This window comes from Perognathus longimembris, chromosome 7 (assembly GCF_023159225.1).
Source record: "Perognathus longimembris pacificus isolate PPM17 chromosome 7, ASM2315922v1, whole genome shotgun sequence".
Classification (NCBI taxonomy): domain Eukaryota; kingdom Metazoa; phylum Chordata; class Mammalia; order Rodentia; family Heteromyidae; genus Perognathus; species Perognathus longimembris.
In genome coordinates this window covers 76,900,946-76,909,929 of record NC_063167.1, presented here as the reverse complement: position 1 = coordinate 76,909,929, position 8,984 = coordinate 76,900,946, and the positions used below count along the sequence as shown (strand labels likewise).

Genomic DNA, 8,984 nt, shown 5'->3' with positions numbered 1-8,984 from the left:
CCAAATGTTCTTCCTTTCTAAAGTTGAATAGTATTCTGCTGCCTATTCCACATTTGCTTATCCATCCATCCATCTACCCACCAATGATACTTGAGTGGCTTCCATATGTTAGTTATTATGGTTAACACTATATACATGAACATAGAATGGGCATTACTTTTCTGTGGCTTTGGAACTTTCTCCTCCCTGTGGTTACTAGTCACAATGAACTTGTATTATCCCTTCTTCTTACTTACAAGTGAGTTTGTATATATGCTGCTGAAGGAAGCACAAATTCACAATGAAAGTAGTCAAATAAATACCAACCAGTATCAAACTCAAGTTCTTTGTAATTAAGCCTATATTTTACTGGCATGGAAAAAAGATATGGGTCAGGGAAACTCTGAATGATGATTTAGGACACTGGGGATACCGGGCCCAGCACTTTGGTCAGTGTTAGCTAACTAGGTGGCATTGGGGCAAATTCTTTGCCCTGGCTGGGCCTGTTTCTTCGCATCTTAAATGGTTTGGATAAGGGTTTCCTTTCTAGACAGGCCAGGTGTCAGCCCCATTGCCAAGTGATGAAAAGTCCCCTGACCCAGGAAACCTTTTAACCCCAGGCAAGCTCAGTTGGCTGATCCCCTTCCCTTCAGCAGCTCCTCAGGTTGAACACCCAGGTTAAAAAGAAAAGAAAAGAAAAGAAAAGTACTGAATTAAATGGAATAAAGCTACTTATTTCCTTCTCGCCCTCCCCTCCAAAATATTAAAAGGGAATTCGATAGCTGAGTCAGACTAGGACAAAATTCCAAGTGTGTAATTTTTAACAGGCTTTTGGGGAAAGGGTGGATTTTAGCTTCGGTTAAAAAGTCACCACCTACAAATGTTCTGCTTAGGGATGTTTTCATGTTAACGATTAGACAAGAGTTGTTTTAAAAAAAAGGTCTCAGCTAAGGGACTTAAAACATTTCCTTCTTTCAATAACTAGCTTGGCTTCTTATGGAAACAACCATGAGCAGGTAGAGTTATGTTTTCTCTCTTTCCAAGGGTATGTCTCTGGCCCCAAGGGGAAAGCAAAACCCAGAACAATAGACACCAACAAACAACATTAAGCTAAAGTAGCGCCTCATCCGATGTGCAGCCAAAAGGAACGCTCAGCCCAAGGTATGCTGACACTTCCCCTCTCTTCCCCAAGAAGATGCTGATGTATCTGTTTGGACCCCCAATTGAGCCCCTTTTTCTGGTTCCAGCAACCAGCAACCAACAGGCAGGGCTGGTGTCAATGAAATCAGTGAAGATTTGAAGACTGGTCTAGAAGCAAAATGGAGCCCTCACTGACAGTTGAAGCATTTCTACTCAATTCCATTGGTTGCCAACTTTTAGATTCTTTGAAGATATAATTCTAGGCCCATGAGAAGTTACTACATATTTCTGATGTGATTGAGTCTTGACATAGGACCAGAAAAGCAAGAAACTTAATAAGTACATAGAAATAAAAAGAAAAGTAAGGCCCTATACTTATTATCATTATTATTTCCCATTACAAAATAATTTAGTGGCACTTTTTCTCATAATCTATAATTTCTCTATTTATAGATTGGGTTCTATTTTATAAAATCTTCTATACATACATCATTCAAATTTGTATATTCAGATAATGTAATAAACAAGGCTTTATTATCACCATTTTCAAAATGTAGAAACCGAAGTCTAGAGACTCATATCTCTTGGCTGGGAATATGGCTTAGTGGTAGAGTGCTTGCCTAGCATGCATGAGGACCTGTATTCAATGCCTCCATATCACATAATCAAAAAATAAATAAAATTAATGATTTCTTTTTAAAAATTCAGGTTTCTAGACAAAACCTGGTAAGAGGCTTAAACCAAGATCTTCTAAACCCAAAGCAAGAGTCTTCACAAAAATGCAAAAGAAATTGTGATTTGCACTTTATATAGTCTTTCTAGCATCTTTAGTTTGTAAATCTTTCTCATACTACTGATATCATCTAAGGATAATGATTAACAGGAGTTTTCGAGAGGATGACAAGAGTAGGAGGCCAAAATGGCATTGGGTAACACTTGGACTGTTTTTAAAAACAAATCAGCAAGAAGAGGAGAGGCTGACACAAGAGTCCAAGTAGTGGTTAAAGGCCAAGGCAGAAGACCCAGCCAGTTCCATGCTGAGCTCCTAAGCCAAGGTCAGTGAGAAAGGAAACCTTACCTTTAAAGACGATAATTTAGAATAATCCTATGTTGGTGTTTAGGGAGCTAATGGTGACCTCTGATGACCTCTGATAACTTCTGGGGATCAATGAGTCTTGGGTTTAGTTAATACAAAAATATATCCATGGCTCTGACACACCTTCCAGATGTTCACTGCCTATTTCCTTCCTAGGGAAGGAGACCGAAGTAGCCATTGATAGAGACTGAATCCCCTAGAAAGGAAAGGACTTCAGCAAGATCTAATGAAACAAGTGTTAAAGAACAGAGGTATGGCTGTGTTTTTCCTTCCTTTTTTCTTTTTTCAATGTAAAACTGCTACAAAAAAAATCAATAAAGTCCCTACTTACAAATAAGGAAGAAGGATCCAGGAAGTTGTGGCTCAGGCCTATATTCCTAGCCACTCAGAAGCTGAGATAGGAGGAGCACAGTTTGAAGGCTAGTACTCTTCCACTTGACTCATGCCTCCACTTTTGTCTTTTTGCTGGTTAATTAAAGAGTTTTAACTTTCCTGCTGGAGCTGGCTTCAAACTACAATCCTCAGATCTTAGCCTCCTGAGCTGCTAGGATTACAGGCATGAACCACCAGTGCATGCCCCTTGTGTATTTTTTACCTAATTTCTGCTGTCTGATAAAGGCTCTGTCATCCCTCCCCAGGCAGTTGTGGTTTGTACCTTTTGAGCTTCATGTATATATTTACCCAATTAAATTGCAAGGATAGGAAGGGGATTTATCCATGGGTCATTTCAACTCTTACTAAATTCTCTTCTATAGTTACCGCTCTGTTTTATACTGATTCATAGCATCATCATTGTCATTAACAACAACAAAATCACTGATGAGTGGTATATGTGAAGCTGGAAAAAGCACAGATGTGTTTGGAACAGCTGTGCACGTTATGGCAGAGCGCTGATAAGCGAGGAAGAGCATTTTCCAGCATACTAGCATGGAGATCAAAGCCCTCTGCAAATATTTGGATAGGAGGCAGCTGTGTTATAACAAAGCAGGCACTGACCTCTCCTCACAGAACCTTTGTAGAGTCCTGATTCTCTTTCTCTCTAGCTTTTTTTGACCCTGGTCAAGTTACTTCTTGAGCTTTAGTTTCCTTACCTACCAATATTGTGACAATGAAATAGGGCTGCCTGGAAGGTAAAACAAAAATTAGGAAGTTCTGCATAATACTCCTTCAAAAGGAAGTGCTTAACCCCACTTAACCCCCAAACTCATGGCCCTCTCCCCCTGATTTGGGAATGTAGAGGAGAGAAAAAGGCAAAGAACACCAGTGAGCACAAGGTAAGTTGCTGAGAGCAGCTGAAAACTTGATCACACACAACTTTCTGAAGATCTTTAAGTGAGATGTGTCAGAACTTCCCACCCAGGGCACAGGTTGCCCTTCCCCCAAATCAGGGGTGATTCAGGGGCAGTAATGACCCTCTCTTCAGGAGTGCAGATACATGAGCATCAAGTAGACACAACAGTAGCCCCAAGAGAAGAAGTGGAAGGTAGAAGGCAGGTTGAGGCAGCACACATAACATGACACATGGGAACTGTGGCAATAACTGCCATGAGAGGTGAGATGAGGGGGACTGGAAATGGTGCCCAGGAGTCATCCCCACCTGAAAACAAAGAACGATGCTGTGACTCAGCGTGGATATTTATAGCCTTCTGTGTATCATCTGTTTGTAAGAGGGTAGACATTAGACATTACTTTATTCTTTGTTTTTGTTTTTAATTTTGAAAGTAATTGTGCAAAGGGACTTCACTGCCACACTAGACATTAGTTTTTAATTCTATTTTTCCAGACACTATGTGTTTCTGTAGAATTAAGGAATGTAATCCCCAAAAGCCCTACCTGGCTTTTTTTTTTTTTTGGTACCAAATTATAATTAGAGACAGCATGACTTAATTGAAAGAGATCTAGACCAAGATATGCATGGATTTACCCTTATGACCATCTTCTTTAACTCTGCTTCCTGATTAAAGGAGAGCATAATAAGCTAACAGGCAATTTGAAACATCAATAGACTGTTATGTTTCATCGGAATTTTAGTTCTTCAATTTTCCTCTTGAGGAAGCTGCTTAATGTCTATGGTACAGCAGGGGTGGGGTGATGGTAAATTCCTAGCATGACTATTACTGCATTGCTAATGCTACCTTTCCCTTTCCTGCACATTAGCGTTGTTTGGGTGGGTGGGAGATTCTCCAAATAAACTACTTGAAAATATTTTAGAAATGAAGGATTATTACTATTTGGATATTAAATATGCATGACTCCCATCAATTTCCCCCCAGGAAACTTAATTTGAGTTGTCAAGTCAAATTAATAAGCCTGGAGCACACATGGGTGCCAGGTCCTGTGTAATCCACTAGAGGAACAAAGATACCTGCAGAGGAATTGCACGGTGAGTCACGTCAGCTCTGACTACCACTTACAACTACTGCTATTTCAGGAAGTTGAAGCCCTGGTGTCAGTGCTGTGCCAGATGGACCTGACTAGAAAAGAGTCATGGGTTCAATTTACTTTGTAAGGCCTCCCCCACTATGAAAATTGCAGCTACTCTCTTGTATTTCCATGTAGTACTTTTATAATTTTGTTTTATATTCAACATATAACTTTTCACTGTAAGTTTTCTGCATTTGAAAGAAGTAGAACTATAATTTTATTTCTTTCCAAATGAATAGTCCATTTTTCCAATACTCTCCACAAAATTTTCTATCCTTCCCTACTGTTTTGTTGTTTGTTTGTTTGTTTGCTTTTCCAGTCCTGGGGCTTGAACTCAGGTCCTGGACACTGTCCCTGAGCTTCTTTGTGCTCAAGGCTACCACTCTACCACTTGAGCCACAGCACCACTTCCAGTTTTTTTCTTAGTAGTTTATTGGAGATAAGAGGCTCACGGGCTTTCCTGCCTGCGGTGGCTTTGAACTGTGATCTTCAGATCTCAGCCTCCTGAGTATCTAGGATTGCAGGCATGAGCCACCAGCACCTCGCTTTGTTCCCCCACTGTTTGAATGCTACCTTTATCTTACTTTATTCTTATAGTTGGTCTCTGATCTGTGCCACTGATAGAGCATCTGTTCTACCATTTCCATATTATGTACTACAGTAGCTTGTCAGTGTTTACCCCTGTTGTTCTTGTTTTCTTGTGTTCTTGGTTAGTCTTATATAGTCACCTTTCTAGATAATATTTATAACTTGATTTTCCATTATGATTTGCTTATGTTTACTATGTGCACTATTAGCCAAGCTCGTGCATTTAGAATGACATAAAAAAGAGATCAGATATTTGAAGAGAATGAAGACACACAACTATTGAGATTATGAGATTGTCCTGAAGTGCAGTTGGGATCATTTTATGTGTGTGTGGTACTAGAGTTTGAATTCAAGACCTGTGATTGTTAGGAAGATGTTCTACCACTAAGTTATTCCTCCAGTCCTTTTTTGCTCTGGTTTTTGTGAGATAGGCTTTCACTTTTTGCCTGGGCATGCACTTGTATGTTGATCTTCCTGTTTTGTTTTGTTCTGTTTTGCATTCTGCTGTAGCGGGGATGACCCATATTATCACATGATGGTTCTTCCATTGAGCTGGAGTCTTATGGACACTTCTATTTGAGCTGGCCTGGAACCATGATCCTCCAGATTTCAGCCTCTAGCTATGTTTGGGTGACAGGCAATGTGTTACTGCACCCAACTAGTAGTTGTGAAGGGGTCTTGCTACTGTTTTGCCTGGGCTGATCTCAACCATGATCCTCCTGATCTGCCTTCAAAGTGGTTAGGATTACTGGTATGAGTGGTGTGCCTGGCTTGGGGTGATTTTCTTCCTCAGTGCTCAACTCCTCAGAAGTGGGTCCAAAGAATGCTTTGGCTGAATTCACACTCTGACAGATCTGGTAAAACAAGCTAGCAAAGTAAGAGAGGTGCAAACAAAATGAAGATGCCTTTTTTCTGTGTCTTCCTTTCAGTAGTCAGAATAATTATGGTTTTCACCAAATCACACATGATGAATGAAACTGTTGTATCCTGTTTGTTTTGTTGGTCATAGGGCTTTAACTCTGGGCCTGAGTGCTGTCTCTGAGCTCTTCAGCTCAAGGCTAGCACTCTACCACTTGAGCCACAGCACCACTTCTGGTTTTCTGGTGGTTAGTTGGAGATAAGAGTCTCACATGGGACTGGGGATATGGCCTAGTGGCAAGAGTGCTTGCCTTGTACACATGAGGCCCTGGGTTCAATTCCCCAGCACCACATATACAGAAAATGGCCAGAAGTGGCGCTGTGGCTCAAGTGGCAGAGTGCTAGCCTTGAGCAAAAAGAAGCCAGGGACAGTGCTCAGGCCCTGAGTCCAAGCCCCAGGACTGGCCAAAAAAAAAAAAAAAAAGAGTCTCACAGACTTTCCTGCCTGGGCTGTCTTTGAACCGTGATCCTCAGATCTCAGCCTCCTGAGTAGCTAGGATTACAGGTGTCAGCCACCAGCACCTGACCTGTTGTGCACCTGACCTGTTGTCCTTTTAAACACCTTCATCAAATGAAGTATTAACTTGCAAGCAAGAAAGCTAAATTACAACTTCCTTTTGTATCATGTGAATCATTTATCCCACACACATATACATAACATATATTTTTCTTGTGACAGGAGCATACCATCTGATGCAAAGCCCTGGTTTTCTTGTGCACGTTTCCCCCCTAGCCTTCTCTTTCTTTGGAACTCAGCCTTCTCCATTGCATTCTCAGGGGAATCTGGAAATGTTGGGGCATTTCCATTTGGCAGTTGAGACATTTGTTGGAGCGTGGGAAAACTCAAAGATTATTTTCAGGTTATGACCTCTAAATATTTCTTTGCAGGTCCAATGCACAGTTTATTTCTCCAACTGTAAAGACACCATAACCTCGGTCTTCATGGAGAGGAGGAAATTGCTGCTATCTTTAATAAAATGGAATCTGAAATCAAACTATGAGTTAGGAAATTGAAGAACTACAATTCAGGTGAAACCTAACAGCCTATTAATGTTTCAAAGTGCCTGCTGGTTCACTATGGTTTCTTCTGCTTAGGCAAATATAATTAAAGAAATAGGAAGAAGTGGTCATGAGGGTGAATCCCTGGGTTATTATAAGCCAAACTCTTTCTATGTCTCTATCCTGGGAAGCCAGACTATAACAGGACAAATCGGTCAATTCTGTGAAATAACTGAAGGTTTGCTTTTCTCTGGGGCTTCCCAGACTCTGGATGCTGGTCCCCATCATGATTCCCTGATTGCTGGAGAAAGACTCGGAGAATCTGAGCAATCCCCATGATAGTCAGGGAAAGGTAAAACAAAGGATGCCCTGCACAACGGTTATGAACAGGTCTGGTCCAGCAGAATTGGTCTGTTGTGTGCATCAGTCCCATCAGTGTTCAGCGCATGCTCTGTATTCCTGCTACAGCCCTGGGAAGCAGGACCCATCCTATACTCAATAAGTCACTTTTCCAATCTAGATTCACTGATCCAGCATGTGGTCAGGTGAGCTGGCTGTTTCCCAAGAGATGCCAGCAACCATACATTCAACCTATCAGTGTATGAGTTTTATGTATGGTCAACCAAAGCAATTCCCTGAATCTTGAGGTGAGATAGTGAAAATAAACATAAAATATCTATGTACTGAGGGGAGCCTGTGGCTCACACCTGTAATCCTAGCTACTTGGGAAGTTGACATCTGAGGGCAATGGTTCAAAGCCAGTATGGGTGGGAAAGTCCATGGGAATTTTATTGTCATAAACTACACACACACACACACACACACACACACACACACACACACACACAGAAGCTGAAAGTGGTGCTGTGGCTCAAGTGGTAGTGTGCTAGCCTTGAGCAAAAGAAGCTCAGAGACAGTGCTGAGGCCCTGAATTCAAACCCTAAGACCAGTACACACACACACACACACACACACACACACACACACACACACACACACACATCTTTGTATTTTGGGCACATACCACCAATTGAGATAGACACATTTCACTTACTACAGTGGTACACTCCTGTAATCTCAGCATCCTGAAGGTAGAGTCAGGAATATTAAGAGTTCCAGGCCAGCGATCCTGTCTCACAAAATCAAAGTCTAGGGATATATTCTGTTGTAGTAAAAATGCTGGCCTACCATGTGTAAGGTCCTGGGTTCAGTTGCCAGCACCACAAAAATGAAGATTCACATCTCAGGTTCTGACTCCTCATGATTCCTCTACTCCCTTGTTCTTCATCAATCCAAAAATCCTCTTAATTTTATCTAAAAATCTCTCCTTTTTACCATCTCCCTTACCATCAGCATTTGCAAGCTCTTGGCTCAAGTCTTCTTGTCACTCATCTGATTCCTTTAGAAGTCTTTATTAGGTTTCAGAAGCATGTTAGATAGTGTCTCCCATCCTTCAGAAATGTACATCTAGCCAGGTGCTGCTGGCTCTTGCCTGTAATCCTAGCTGTTCAGGAAGCTGAGAATTGCAGTTCAAAGCCAGTCAGGGAAGCCCAGCAAAAAGCTGGAACTAGAAGCATGACTTAAGTGGTAAGTGCTAGCCTGGAGCATAAAAGCCAAGTGAAGGGCTGGGGATATGGCCTAGTGGCAAGAGTGCTTGCCTCCTATACATGAGGCCCTGGGTTCGATTCCCCAGCACCACATATACAGAAAATGGCCAGAAGTGGCGCTGTGGCTCAAGTGGCAGAGTGCTAGCCTTGAGCAAAAAGAAGCCAGGGACAGTGCTCAGGCCCTGAGTCCAAGCCCCAGGACTGGCCAAAAAAAAAAGCCAAGTGAAAGTGGG

General features: G+C 41.7%; 1 long non-coding RNA gene across 1 annotated transcript; it reads left to right on the top strand.

The window, feature by feature from the left end:
* The first annotated feature begins 966 nt into the window (after positions 1-966).
* LOC125354383 lies at positions 967-7,169 on the top strand. The gene is made up of 3 exons (XR_007211485.1): positions 967-2,174; positions 4,647-4,706; positions 7,034-7,169. It is a non-coding gene; the product is annotated as an uncharacterized LOC125354383 (long non-coding RNA).
* Positions 7,170-8,984: the final 1,815 nt, after the last annotated feature.